Source organism: Mustela lutreola, chromosome 10, assembly GCF_030435805.1.
Source record: "Mustela lutreola isolate mMusLut2 chromosome 10, mMusLut2.pri, whole genome shotgun sequence".
In the NCBI taxonomy this organism is placed as follows: domain Eukaryota; kingdom Metazoa; phylum Chordata; class Mammalia; order Carnivora; family Mustelidae; genus Mustela; species Mustela lutreola.
Genome location: NC_081299.1, coordinates 6,879,916 through 6,895,136, shown reverse-complemented (window position 1 = coordinate 6,895,136; position 15,221 = coordinate 6,879,916). Strand labels below are relative to the sequence as shown.

Below are 15,221 nucleotides of genomic sequence, written 5' to 3'. Positions count from 1 at the left end.
GACTCCCCATGGAGCTGGGAGCCCGATGTGGGACTCGATCCCGGGACTCCAGGATCATGACCTGAGCCGAAGGCAGTCGTCCAACCAACTGAGCCACCCAGGCGCCCATGAGTAGTTGCAATTTAATAAAAATAAGATTGGATGTTTTTAATCAGGTGAACCCACTCACCAACTTGTTATCTTTATTTCCTTATTAACTGAAAAGAAAAATGTTATCTGAAGGAAACTCTACCTCTTGCTATATTTTCATGGGTCACCTACCTTTCTCTCTCTTTTCACTTAAAAAAGATTGATAGATGTGTCAGCTAGCATAAGAAAGGGACACAGAGGAAGGTCACCCCCTCACGTGGAAGTAAATCCATTACATCAGATTCGAGGGGTCTGGAGAAAGAAGAGAGGTACCTATTATCACAAACAAACAAAAATACTAATTGTGCCTCTTTCCCCTCCTCTCTTAATATTTCCAGGAGCTTCAAATGTGACTTGACTATGTCACAGCAGATCCAAGAGAGGCAGGAAGAAGTTGTACACTGAATTTAGAAAACTACCCAAAAAATATAACTTGTTTCATTTAGAAGGTTATAAGTTGGATGGGAGCAAAAGGACAAAGAGCATATTCCTGGCACCCCCAGCTTTCAGCATAGTGTGTGTGTGTGTGTGTGTGTGTGTGTGTGTATGTGTATCACTGGAGAGGTGATACAACTGTTTAGAAGACAGTGAGTCAATCATGTAAACTCCAAAACCTAAGGTACACTTCTATTTTATGCAACCACATAGAAATCACAAGTTTTGGAGCACCTGGGTGGCTCAGTTGGTTGAGCATCTAATTCTTGATTTGGGTTTGGGTCATGATCTCAGGGTTGTGAGATTGAGCCCTATGTCGGGCTCCATGCTGGGTGTAAAGCCAGCTTAAGATTCTCTCTCTCTGGGAGCCTCGGTGACTCAGTCGGTTAAAGCCTCCTCTGCCTTCGGCTCAGGTCATGATCCCAGGGTCCTGGGATTGAGCCCTGAGTTGGGCTCTCTGCTCAGCAGGGAGTCTGCTTCCCTTTCTCTCTCTGCCTGCCTCTCTGCCTACTTGTGATCTCTCTCTGTCTGTCAAACAAATAAATAAATAAAAATCTTTAAAAAAAAATTATCTCTCTCTTGGGGTGCCTGAGTGTCTCAGTTGGTTAAGCATCCGAGTCCTGGTTTCAGCTCAGGTCATGATCTCAGGGTTGTGAGACTGGGGTCCACATCAGGCTCCACGCTCAGCACAGAGTCTCCTTGAGATTTTAACCCTCTCCTTCTGCCCCTCCCCCCCAATAAAAAAATCCCAAGTTTTATCAATGTTTTATATATGTATGAAGAGCCATTAAAAAAACTTAAAAATTAACCTATGTTATTTGAACATCGCTAACCATTGCTATATTTAGTACCTGTTTTCTTTTATCTCTAGCTGACATGTTTTTTTCCTTTTTTTTAAAATTTAAGTACAGCTGACATTGACAACATATTTAAAATGAGGTTCCAGAATGCAGTTCTAGTCTGCACTATTCTGAGAAACGTGTTTCCAAATGATATTCTAGTATGTGTCTGTTCAACTGGACTTCATCACAGAGATATGTCTTTGTTTTGGAAAAATTATACCAACAGTAAAATAGCAGAGCAAATAATCACAGGAAGATTTTTAAAAATACTTTATTTATTTGAGAGAGAGAGAGAGAGAGAGCACATGTGGGGAGAAGAGGGAGAAGCAGGCTCCCAGCTGAGCAGGGGCTCGATCCTGGGACACTGAGATCATGACCTGAGCCAAAAGCAGATGCTTAAATAACTGACTGAGCCGCCCAGGTGCCCCTCACAGAGGCACTCTTGCCTATTTCTTGCCTGTTTCTCTAAGGATATCTTTTCTTGCTTTGAAAGAAACCTTTCCTAGTGAAATACAAAACACATACAGATATGGCACAAAAGTTATCATAAAGTAAAACCTGTGTATTCACCACCTTGATCAAAGAAATAACATTGCCAGACCACAGTCATCCACTCACCTTCACAACCGTGTCCCTTGAGTCTAGAGGGTCACCATCCTAACTTCCACAATGATTATTTTCTTGCTTTTCTTCATAATTTTACCATTGATGTGTGCATCCCCAAACAATAAACTATATGTTTTGCCCATTTTTGAAGTGTCTATAAATGAAATTATACTATAGTACTTTTCTATAATCTCTTTGTTGTTCAACATTACAAAATCCATCCATGTTATTTTATTTGGCCTGCATAGTCCATTCACGTTTATTGCTATTAAGTAGTCCATTGCATGAATAGTATGCCACAACTTATTCACTTATTCACCCTTTTTACATTTACTCAGCTTGTTAATCTGCTCCGTGAAACACAGCACAGTCATTGCAGAATTGTTCCTGCTTGTTGCAAGCACCAACACTGGCCTTTGCAGTGCCCTTGACTTTCTTCCTTCTGTTTTAGCGTAAAAATTCACAGTTTTCTTGATATCTTTTCCTTCTCATGCAGCCCAAGTCTTGCAAATCAGGGTTAGGTTCATGTTACTGTTTCACCTAGTCCAAGAAATTGTAAATCATGCTGAAGCCAGCTGTCCCTGCAACTCACCAAAATGGGTGCTGAGTCCCAATACAAAGATGACATCTGGTCTTGTACGTTTTGGCTGGATTCCCCTGAATTTCTCTTTTAGGTACTGTCACTTTTGCAGGATGAGGGATGTCGATGACGGATTGTTTCTACTGAAATAGTGGTTGGTCATGAACTTCCATCTGGACATCGACTGCATCATTCGTGATGGCAGGCTATCTATCCTTAGGCAGCCAGAGTGGAAAAGAGCCGTTTTATCATTTCCAGATTTTGGCAATTATAAACAATGTTGCTGTGAATATTTTTGGTTTTGTATCCTGGCACACCTGAGCATATGCTTCCCTTTTTTCTTGACTTGAAAACAACAGTCTCTTCATTATAATGGAATGATTTTTTTTCCTGGCAATTTCTCATGTATTTCTTGGTTTTTTAAATATTCATGTGCTTGGATAGGAAGTTTCTTAGTTTATTTATGTTCATGTACTTGCACTCCAAGTTACATATTTAATATATGAAATAGATATATCTTGTTTGTTCGATCTGGGGATGGTATCCAGCATCATTCAATGTGCAGAGAACAGCAGCACTTAAACAGGTCGGGAGAACTACTAAAGCACAGTGATAAATAACGTGGGCTCTAGAATCACGTCAATTTTTTTTTTTTAAATATTTTATTTATTTATTTGACAGAGAGAAATCACAAGTAGACAGAGAGGCAGGCAGAGAGAGAGAGAGAGGGAAGCAGGCTCCCCGCCAAGCAGAGAGCCCGATGCGGGACTCGATCCCAGGACCCTGAGATCATGACCTGAGCCGAAGGAAGCGGCTTAACCCACTGAGCCACCCAGGCGCCCCAAATCACGTCAATTTTTAAAGCAAATTTTAGGCAAATTAAGTTTCACCAATCTTCAGTGTTTTAATCTGTGAAATTTGGATGCTAATACTTACAATGTTATTTATTGTAAGGCAGGTCCACAAGGACTCCTTACAATGCAAATAGCAAGTCCAACCCAAACCACGTTAGATACCAAAGGACTTTATTGACCCACCTGTCTCGAAGAAAGAGCGGAAAGCAGGGAATGGGGCGTAGAGGGAGAATGAAATTTCTTCCTACCATCAATAAATAAACATCTTTCACTCTGAATGGGTCAACTGTGCTCCCGTTACCCAACCCGGAACCAATCACTAGGGACGTGGAAAATGGCAACCACAATCAAACCAAGCGTGGCCCTCTCTCAGACCTAGGTGGCCAATCCCATTCTAAGCCTGTGGCTGCGACATCATGGGAAAAGGACAAAATGGATATCAGGGAGGCAACCACAATGTCCACTCACCAGGTTCAGGAATAACAAGAGGGAGGGCTCAGTCTAAGGCTTGGGGCTCCATGCCCTCTTGTCAGCACTCCTTGTTCTAGGGGCTGCCGACACCCACTCTGCCGTGCTATTCTCCATATTAAAGGACTTTTTAAAGTGGTGAGATAAATGTACATGTCCTCATGGGGGGAAAAAAAGGGTTATCCTGTGGTTTCATGACTGGTGATTCTTATATTTGCAGAAAACATTTTCATAGCAGGACTAGGAATGTATCTGTTCTTTAAACACACAACCAAAAGCTGGTTTGTTGTTACCGATTAGAAGACTATTCTGCAAAGGGCCCAAAATGTTGGACCCCAAAGATATAATGAAATGCTAATGAGCACACAGAGGAAATACTGCAAGTAAAGCTGTCATCTGTGGAGAACTAAGAACCTTTCAAAGGAAGGGAGGGTAAGAAAATTAGGGGAAATAGTATCCCACAACAGATCTCAGGGGAAATAAAGTAGGGATTCTTGCCCTGGGCAGAAACAAAATGAATATAAAAAGCATCCATTATAAGTATATTCACTGAGTTCACTGTCTGAGACTCCAAACAAAGAGGTTATAAAATAAAAATAGTCGGCAAACAAGCTGGAAGGAACTTTCTGGAATGATGGACGTTCTCTGGAATGCCAGGGTATGTGGGGATGGTTGCACATCTGTATAAATTTACTAAGAATTATCAAATTATAATGGGTGGATTTCATGGTATGTAAATTATAATTCAATAAGGCTGTTAAAATGTTCAGAAACACAAGCGTCACATTCCAAGAAATTACATTTTTATTACCAGCAAAATTAAATGTTGTTTTTCCTCCTTCTACCCATCTTCTTCTCTTTCTTTTGTCTTTAATTTTTGCTTGTTTGTTTGTTTTTCTTTTAAGTGCATTCGGAAGGGATAGATAATGGAGACATTCCTTTGCTAAAGATGAGCCTATCCAGCTAGTTTTCTGAAGGGGCCAACATCTGGTAGTGATTTTGTAGGAAGATCTTTCATCAGTGCTTTTCGGAGCCAAAACACGAGAGACCTAGACAGGGTCAAAGTCTGTGAAGTTTCTTTATGAACAGCAGAAGCACTGAACTTGTACATTTCTGAACCAGGGCTATTTTGGGGGATGGGCTTTTTTTTTTTTTTTTTTATAACTTCAACCTTACTGAGGGATAAGGGACCTCTATAACAGTAACTTTAATCATGTTATTGATTTGACCTGTGTGGTTGGCAGATCAAAACCAGAATCTGGGGGCGTGGTGATGGTTCAGTCAGTTAAGCAGCCCACTCTTGGTTTTGGCTCAGGTCATGCTCTCAGGGTCATGAGATGGAGCCCTGATGAGGACACACGCTCAGTGGGGAATCTGCTTGTGGATTCTGTCCCTCCCTCTGCTCTTCCCCCGCACTTATCATCACACACACTCTCTTTCTCAAAAAAAAAAAAAAATAAATCTTCAACCAACCAACCAGATTCTGGTACATCTGTCAGGCCCTAGTCTGGGAGATGATGGGGTGAAGCTACCACGTGAAGCCTCGAGAAAGAACGTGGAACTCACAGTATCCAAAGATGGGGAGTTGTGCTTTCGGCTTCCTTGTTGTCAAGTTCTTTCCTTACATCACTTCTACAGTCAGAACCACCACCTCTGAATGTGGGAGCAGTGACCTGGAATAGGGAATGAGATTGCCATAGGCAGGGAGCTTTGGAATTGGCAAAGCATAACTCCCTAGAAACGTTCAGTGTCCCTAGGCTCCAAACAGCACACCTGAGCACATAGTAGACACAGGCTTTACTGAAGGAAAGAAGAAATTAATAATTGAAAAGTTTTCTCAGGGCACCCGGCTGGGTCAGTCGGTAGAGCATGCAACTCTTGATGTCACAGTGGTGAGTTCAAGCCCCACGTTGGGCATGGAACCTACGAAAGAAATAAAGAAAGAAAGAAGGAAAGAGAGAAAGAGAAAAGTTTCCTCCATAGAAATGGTTTTCTGGGGGCGCCTGGGTGGCTCAGTGAGTTAAAGCCTCTGCTTTCGGCTCAGGTGATGGTCCCAGGGTCCTGGGATCGAGCCCCGCATCAGGCTCTCTGCTCAGCAGGGAGCCTGCTTCCTCCTCTCTCTCTGCCTGACTCTCTGCCTGCCTCTCTGCCTGCTTGTGATCTCTGTCTATCAAATAAATAAATAAAATCTAAAAAAAAAAAAAAAAAAAGAAATGGTTTTCTGGTGTTCTGGTGGCCCAAATAGCAGAAGAGAAACATCTATGAGGAACAAAGATGCAACATTTTATGAAGCACCAGGGTTGACCGAAGATGAAATGATTCATGACATGGAAGATATGTTCAGCAAAGGACTATAAATGCATACTCCAGAGCCGGATTACCTGATTTCAAACTGACTTCCCCATTTTACTAACTGGGACCTTGGACAAGTTACTTAACGTAAGAAAATCTGTGTCCTTTTTTGGGTCCTGGACTCAATTCTGAGGTAAGAGGAGTGTTCCCATGCACACAACCCAAGGAACTCTCAGACACCAGTAGGGTGTCTGACAACTCAAGTCCATTCTGACACCATTCGCCAGAGAAAGCATCAGATTCCACAGGTTAAGGGCTCAGTCCTTCAAGACTCCCCCCAACCCACCCCACACCCTTGCCCCAACTCTTCAGATGCCAGATGTGAGCCCCAGGCTGTTGCCTGTGCCTCTGACTCAACCGGCTACAGATAGGACATTCTAACGATCCCTTTCTCGGATTCTTTTAATTTACCAGAGCAGCTCACAGAACTCAGGGAAACATGTTTACCAGTTTATTAAAGGATACGAATCAACAGCCAGACAAAGAGACGCACAGGGTGACATCTGGGGAAAGGGCACAGAGCTTCCATGCCCCCTCCAGAAGCACCCTTCTTTCTACTCTCCATGTGTTCACCAACCCAGGAGCTCTCCAAACCCAGTCCTTTGGGGTTTTTATGGAGGCTTCATTGCAAAATCGGGATTGACTAATTGACCGATTCAACCTCCAGTCTCTCTTCCCTCCTTGGAGGTTGGGACGCAGGACTGAAATTTCCAACCCTCCTATCACTTGGTTGGTCACCCTGGTAACCAGCCCCCCACCTTATGTGAGATCCAAACATCACCTTCATTAATGCTACAAAAGACACATTCATCACACTCAACACTTAGGAAGTTCTAAGGGTTTGGGAGCTATGCATCAGAACTGTGAATGAAGACAAAATATATATAATAAATCTATTTTGGTCATCTGAGTGACCAGATATATATTTCTTATAAATCGCAATACCCAAGGTCTCAATTGCTTATCTATAAGATGAGAGTAAGAATAGTAACTATTTCATATATTGTGAAAATTAAATGAGTTGATCTCTGTAAAGTTCCTTGAAAACTGCTAGACCCATCGTAAGCACCCATTAAGGAAGTGTTTTATTGTCATTGCCTACTTTTTCAACTTTTTAGCCTTTCTTTATACACCATACCCTTCCCCACTTAGACCCATCCTTCACTACCAAAGATATGTGTACGTAGCTGAGATGCTCACTTCTGAATGTAAGTCATGCCTGACTTTTATCCAATCTTGTAGATTCCTACTATCTACAGTGGAAAGATCTGATCATCTACAGCACAGAACATTAATACCGACTGCCATGATGAGAACATTAAGCCAATCCCGGACATGATTAGTACAGAAGTTAAAGCCTATGATTCTGCTCTCAGCTCTGTCACTAACCCACTTCGTGACCCTCCTAGGAAACCACTTACCCTTTCTGTGACTCAGTGTCCCTCATCTGTAAAACAGGGTTAACACTTCCCATGAACACTTCACAGGATGTTGAGTCTCCTCCCATTGGCCAAACATGATTGTTTAAACCAAAATATTTTCTGGTTACTTATGAAATAGTTTAGATAAGCAAAAATGTGCAAAGAATATGGACCAACTGGAGTGCCTGGATGGCTCAGTGGGTTAAGCCTCTGCCTTCCGCTCAGGTCATGGTCCCAGGGTCCTGGGATGGAGTCCTGCATTGGGCTCTCTGCTCAGCAGGGAGCCTGCTTCCTCCTCTCTCTCTGCCTGTCTCTCTGCCTACTTGTGATCTCTGTCTGTCAAATAAATAAATAAATGAATGAATAAAATCTTAAAAAAAAAAAAAAAGAATATGGACCAACTCCCAGGTATCTACCAGTCCAACAAACAAAGGATGACATGCAGAGTGGAAACTCTGGCCTGAAGGATTTTGTTTGGTCGTATTTGCACTCCTCCCCATGTTCCAGTATTGAGAACATATCTGTATTTTTATCATGATCATTACCCCTATCAATATCTGGGTCATATAAACTAAGACAAAGAGGCTGGGAAAAACAAGAATCAGTTCCTATTTCTCACCATTTATATTCAATAATGCTTAGGAATTTCCAAGTGCTTCTCTGTAACCACACTGTGTTTCATTTTTAGGACACCTTCTGTGCAAGGAAAAGGAATGCACACCTATGGGGCACCTGGGTGGCTCAGTCAGTTGAGCATCTGACTGTTGGTTTTGGCTCAGGTCATGATCTCAAGAGTGTGGGGTGGAGCCCCGATTGGGCTCCGGACTCAGCACAGAGTCTGTTTGAGATGCTTCCTCTCCCTCCCATTCTGCTCTTCCCCTGGCTCCTGTGTGCACACTTCTCTGTCTCTCTCTTTCTCTAAATAAATCTCTAAATTTATTTAGACTGTATCTAAATAAATACAATCTTAAAAAGAAAAGAAAGCATACCTCTAACTGCCTTCAACAATAAGTGACTCTTACTGATTTACGGAACTCGAGTCCAGAAGTAGACTCAGGTTGTGTTTGCTCTGGAAGCTGAACAGTGGATCGAAGTTTCTCCTTGGTTCCGTCTTCCTGCTTTCCGCCATATCCGTTGCTTCTCCTGGCTGGCTTCCTTCAGGGTGTTCAAATGGCCCCCAGGCCAGGACAAACTCAAGCCCTGCAAGGAAAAGCCATCATCTTTTCCCATCATTCCCAGCTGGAATCCTAAAATCCACTCAGATTAGATCACCTTGGACCACGTGTGACAACAACAAGAAGCACCATGGGACTTAGTCTTGGTCACATGTCACAGATTTCATGTCTGGAGCTCGGGTAGAGTTAACTTCAGCAGAACCGAGTACATACCTTCCTACCAGAAGAAAGTCCCATCATCCGCCTCAGTGGTTTCTAGACAGCTTTGCCTGAAAAATAAGTTGCTAAACAAATAGTGTTAGTAAGATGCTATTTTAAATGGTACCAGTACAGGGATGGACCTGGGTTTTGTAGCACCTAAGGCATGAATTGGGAGTAGCAGTTTCCTTTAAGAAAATGAATACAAGGGGTGCCTGGGTAGCTCTGTTGGTTAAGGATATGCCTTTGGCTCGGGTCATGATTCCAGGGTCCTGGGATCAAGCCCCACATCGGGCTGTCTACTCATCAGGGATCTTGCTTCTCCTTCTCTCTGCCTGCCTCTCTGCCTACTTGTGCTCTCTCTCTGTCAAATAAAATACACACACACACACACACACACACACACACACACACATATGTATATAAATAAAATCTTTTAAAAATGAGCACAAAATTAGTTTCAAATATGAATATTTAGAATGAAAAAATAAACTTAAAAATTCAGAAGGACAATTGTATTAACTGCCTCTATAATAATTTTTTTAAAAGATTTTATTTATTTATTTGACAGACAGAGAGAGCAAATAGGCAGAGAGGCAGGCAGAGGGAGAGCTGGGGAAAAAGACTCCCTGCTGAGCAGAGAGCCTGATGTGGGGCTCGATCCCAGGACCCTGGGATCATGACCTGAGCCGAAGGCAGAGACTTTAACCCACTGAGCCACCCAGGCGCCCCTATAATAATTTTTTTTTAAGATTTTATTTGTTTATTTGACAGAGACACAGTGAGAGAGGGAACACAAGCAGAGGGAGTGGCAGAGGGAGACACTTTAACGACCGAGTCATCCAGATGTCCCATAACTGCCTCTATAATAATTCTTTTTTTAAATTTTTAAGTTAATTTTTAAATTTTTAAATAAACATATACTGTATTTTTATCCTCAGGGGTACAGGTCTGTGAATCGCCAGGTTTACACATTTCACAGCACTCACCATAGCACATACACTCCCCAGTGTCCATATCCCCACCACCCTCTCCCGACACCCACCCCCCCCAACCCCCAGCAACACTCAGTCTGTTTTTGAGATTGGGTCTTTTATGGTTTGTCTGCCTCTATAATAATTCTTTCTGCAGTTTTGCCTCTCCATATGACAATTTCATAAGATAATTTTTAGGTTCAAAAATTAATCTTTCTGCTAGCATGGTTGAGCAAAACTTACTTGTTATTACTGATAGTTTCCAGAAAGCATCTTTTAGCTTCAAAACTCACTATTGGTGGGGCGCTTGGCTGGCTCAGTCGGTACAGTGTGTGACTCTTGATCTCAGGGTGGTAAGTTCAATCCCCACATTGGGTGTAGAGATTACTTAAAAAAACAAAAAATGGGGCACCTGAGTGGCTCAGTGGGTTAAGCAACTGCCTTAGGCTCAGGTCATGATCTCGGGGTCCTGGGATCCTGGGATCGAGTGCCATATCGGGAATCCCTGCTCAGTGGGGAGCCTGCTTCACCCTCTCTCTCTCCCCCTCCCCCTGTTCATGCTCTGTCTCTCAAAACAAATATCTTTTTATAATTTTTTTTAATTTATTTGTCAGAGACAGAGGGAGAGAGAGCGAGTGAGCACAGGCAGACAGAGAGGCAGACAGAGGCAGAGGGAGAAGCAGGCTCCCCGCCGAGCAAGGAGCCCGATGCGGGACTCGATCCCAGGACCCCGGGATCATGACCCGAGCCGAAGGCAGCTGCTCAACCAACTGAGCCACCCAGGTGTCCCAAATATCTTTTTAAAATAAATGAAAATAAATAAATAAATAGCCCTTCATTATTGGTAAAGACATCTATTTTTAGGACTGTTTGAAATTTGTGGAACGCTCTATGAAGCTTCAGAGATGAACTAAGATTTCAGGGCATTTCAAGTTTTTTTTACCCTGTGCTTAGCGGTAAAGCTCTGAATTGATGACGGGCATCAGCCTGTTTGGTTTTGCCGCCCTGGCGACCTGCTATGGTTCCTATGAACTCATTGGCATATTTTATGCAGATGAACAAAAAATTAAAATCTTTTCATTCGTCCCTTGCCATTCATTGGGTCATCAGACAACACCAGAACCTATTCATTGCACTTATTCAACACGAATTCTCGTAATGAGTCGCTGCTTTTGGTATGACTTAAAATATTTTTTCTGGTTATAATTCACTTCTTAATGGGAGAATAATTTCTATTGAATTTGTCATTCATTTTTCATGGCTTTTGTTTCATGTTCTCTAAACATTCTGAGTCTCTTTGAATATCTGCTGCATGGAATTCAGTCTAAGCAGTTGGGACAAAATGCTTCCAATAGTCAACAACAGTAAAACGCCATGAAAGTAGCCTCTCGCATTTTTTTTTTTTTTTGGAAGATTTTATCTGTTTACTTGAGAGAACGACCAAGTGAGAGAGCACAACACGGGGAGGAGCAGAGGCAGAAGCGGACTCCCCGCTGACCAGGGAGCCCAGTGTGGGGCCCAATCCTAGGACTCTGGGACCACGACCTGAGCTGAAGGCAGACGCCCGACTGAGCCCACCCAGGTGCCCCAGCCTCTTGCATTTTAAGATGACTAGGAGATCCTTCACATATTACGTTTTCTCACTTGTTTCACTGGCTAGTTCTGATGCAGGCTGGCTGGGTCTGAGGACCCAGAGGGGGATCTGGCTGGTCCAGCCAAAAGGGTCCCTGGCTTCACACGGAATAGAAATTGAACGAGAGGAAGTGAGAGCAGCATTTATGAATGATATAGAGAGTGTGTAGATATGGACAGAGCATCTGGAAGACCAGAAAGAAAAAGAAGAAGGTCTTGTCTTTGCTTGGGATCCAGGGTTTTTATTGAGGATTGTGGTCTGGTGACGTGTCTCCTCGGGCATCCAGGAAAAAAGACCAGTTTTCGGTGTTTTCCGTAAGTCACTTAAGTCTTGGTGAGTCCATGGTCTGGAAAATGCTCCGCTGATGCTGCCTGGTCACACCTTGGATGTTATCTACTGTGCTGGGAGATATTGTGAAATCCTAGTCCTTTGCAAGGAGGATGCACATTATCTGTGCTACAAGGCAGTGTAAGGTGGGCGTGGAAGTCCTGGCAAGAAGAGAAGCAGGAAAATGAGTGGGGAAAAAAACAGTTTTTCATGGAGTCCCTATAGTTTTCCAGTCTCCATTCCAAAATGCCTTTCTGAGCTGAGATTAGAGCTGTGGGATATAAAAAAATATATTTAGTCTCTGCCCCTGGTTCCTGGCACAGCGTTCCTAAGCCCTTGGAATTTCCTGAATGATAGGAGTGTCTATCATCATTCCTACGGGGCCCCTTTTGAGCCCATCTAAGTTTATGCTAAAGAAGTGACTTGGGGTGAGTCCCAGAGATAGCCTCAGAGCAGGGGCAGCACCCACTTTACTAGAGGCTGGAAGCCCTCTGTTCTACCCATTGATCTCCAGGAGAAGGTGGGGGACTGGAGTTGGAGGTCTGTAAAAACTCGAGTTTCGGGAGAACTTCCAGTGAACACATAAAAGTGTTGGGAAGGGGGGCGCCTGGGTGGCTCAGTGGGTTAAGCCTCTGCCTTCCGCTCGGATCATGGTCTCAGGATCCTGGGATCCAGACCCGCACCGGGCTCTCTGCTCAGCAGGGAGCCTGCTTCCCCCATCCCACCCCCGCCGGCCTCTCTGCCTACTTGTGACCCTTCTCTCTCTCTCGTCACATAAATAAATAAAATCTTAAAAAAAAAAAAAAAAAGTCTTGTGAGGGTAATACACCAGGAGAGGACATGGAAATTGCATGCCAGCCCACCACCCCTAGTACCCAGCCCTAAGCATCTCTTCCACTCGGCTGCTCTAGCATTTCTAACAAACCAGTAATAGTCAGTAGAGTGCTTTCTGAGTTCTTGAGCCATTCCAGGCAGCTGTCGTGGGACCCTCCAAATCTGTAGTCAGCTGGGTAACGTGTAGGCAGCCAGGGCACCCCATTTGCAGCTGACATGGGAAGTTGAGGCCGTCCCACAGGACTGAGCCCTTTAACCTGCGGAGTCTGATGCCCGCTCCAGGTCGATAATATCAGAATTGAGTTGAACATTTTATGCACACCTAGTGAATGTCAGAGAATCTGAGAATGGGTTGTTGGTGTGGGAAAACACTCCATATATTTTGTGTCAGAAAGAACCTCACAAACAATAAAATGCAAAAGAGACTGCTGTCTACAAGCCAGGAAGCAGGCTCTCACCGGGCACCCAATCTGCCACCTTGATCTTGGACTTCCCAGCCTCCCAAACTGTGAGAAATAAATGTCTATGGTTTAAATCCTATGGTACTTTGTTATAGCAGTCCGAGCTAAGACAGAAATCGGTCCTGGGGCACCTGGATGGCTCAGTCAGTTGGGCTCCTGCCTTCGGCTCGGGTCATGATCTCGGGGTCCTGGGATTGAGCCCGACCCTGCTCAGCAGAGAAGCCTGCTTCTCCCTCTCCCTGCCCCTTACTCATGCTCTCTGGCGCCAGCTCGCTCGCTCTCTCTCAATAAATAAATCTGATGAGTGGGGTACTGTTGCAGGAAGTACCTACAAAAGCAGGAATGGCTTTAAAGCTGTAATGGAAAGATGCTGGAAGTTTTGAGGTGCTAGAAGTCCACACTGACCGCTCACAGCGATTCTGGTGAGAGCGTAGGAGGGAAAGAGGTGAGCTGGAGAGAAAGCCTCCACGTTCTCCTGAGGAAAACGTTGGTAGAAATGTGTGCGGCCAAGGCCATTCTGATGAGGTCTCAGGCAGAAATGAGGTACATGTTTTGGGGCAATGGAGAAAAGGCAACCCTTGTTATACAGTGGGAAGAACTTGGCTGAATTGTGCACGCTTTCTAGTGTTTTGCCAAAGGTAGAACTCGCTGAGTGATGGAATTGTTGGCTATCTAGTTGTGGAGATTTCTCAATGAAGTTTTGAAGGGGTGGCTTGGTTCCTCCTGACGGCTTTGAGTAAAACAGAAGAGGAAGGAGAAGAGTTGAAGAAGGATAGCTAGGTAAGAAGGAATGAGAACTTGAAGATTTGGAAAAGTCTCACCTTGTCATATTGCAACAGACAAGAAAGTGCTTAACAAAAAGAAAACAGCAAGGATGTGGCTCACTGGCTGTTTGACAAGACTAGTGTGGGTGTGAAGCCTGGACCTAATCAACCATCTCAGAAGAGGTCGGGAATAGAGAAGGGATTATGCCTGCAAAGGCACTTCCCATTGGAACTAAACGGGACAGAGGAGGCAGGACCACTGGAAGGAAGGCTGTTGGGTTCTGAGATCCTACAGGACCAGGTCATACTGCTATGCAGCTATGAGCAAGAATGGGGTGCCTGGGGGTGCCTGGCTGGCTCAGCCCACAGAGCACATGACTGTTGATCTCAGAGTCATGAGTTCAAGTCTCATGTTGGACATAGAACATACTTAATGAGAAAAAAAAAAAGGAAACAAAGAAAAGAGAAGACTGACCCTGGAGGTTATTCAGATGTCATCAGAGCTCCCTTCTTGGGGCGGGATGGGGGCAGTTGCCTCAGTTCTAACAGCCCAGAGCCTCAGGACATGGGACCACTCAGCAGAGCCTTGGGGTTGGGGTCTCGAGGTCAGAGTATCTAACCCAAGGGGATTACTCTTGAGCCTTAATATCTCTTGGGATTTGTCTTGCTAAGTTTTGGACTTGGCTGGGGTTCCTCACACCTTTCTTTTTTCTGATTTCTCCCATAGGGAATAGAAATGTCTATCCTATGCCCGTCTACTGCTCTAGGTATTGGAAACCCATAACTCATCTGATTTTACAGGTTCATCGCTGGCGAGGAATTTTGCTTCAGGATGAACATACCACAAATCTCACCTGTAATTCATTAAGATGATGGCCCCGTGTGAGACTTTGGACTTGAGACTCTGCAGTTGATGGTGGAATGAGTTAGGAATTTGGGGGCTTTTGAGATGGAATAAATGTATTTTGCATGTGATGAGAACATGGATTGGGGGAGGGACCAGGAATAGAATGCTGTGAGTGGAATGTTCTTTTGTTGTTGGTCTGTTGTTCAGGCCACCAGTGTATGGTGTTTTGACATAGGAGTCTGAGCTATGAAGACATCCAAACTGTGGAATATTAGTCAGCCATAAAAAGGACGGGAGCGCAGATACATGATGCTACAAACA

General features: G+C 43.9%; 1 long non-coding RNA gene across 1 annotated transcript in view; it reads left to right on the top strand.

Annotated features, from left to right (window-relative positions):
* LOC131810029 (uncharacterized) overlaps window positions 1–14,993 on the top strand; it is a 31,361-nt gene extending 16,368 nt beyond the window's left edge. Inside the window, exon 3 of the long non-coding RNA XR_009345370.1 lies at window positions 14,855–14,993. This is a non-coding gene — a long non-coding RNA (uncharacterized LOC131810029). The remainder of the gene's footprint in view (window positions 1–14,854) is intronic.
* Window positions 14,994–15,221: the final 228 nt, after the last annotated feature.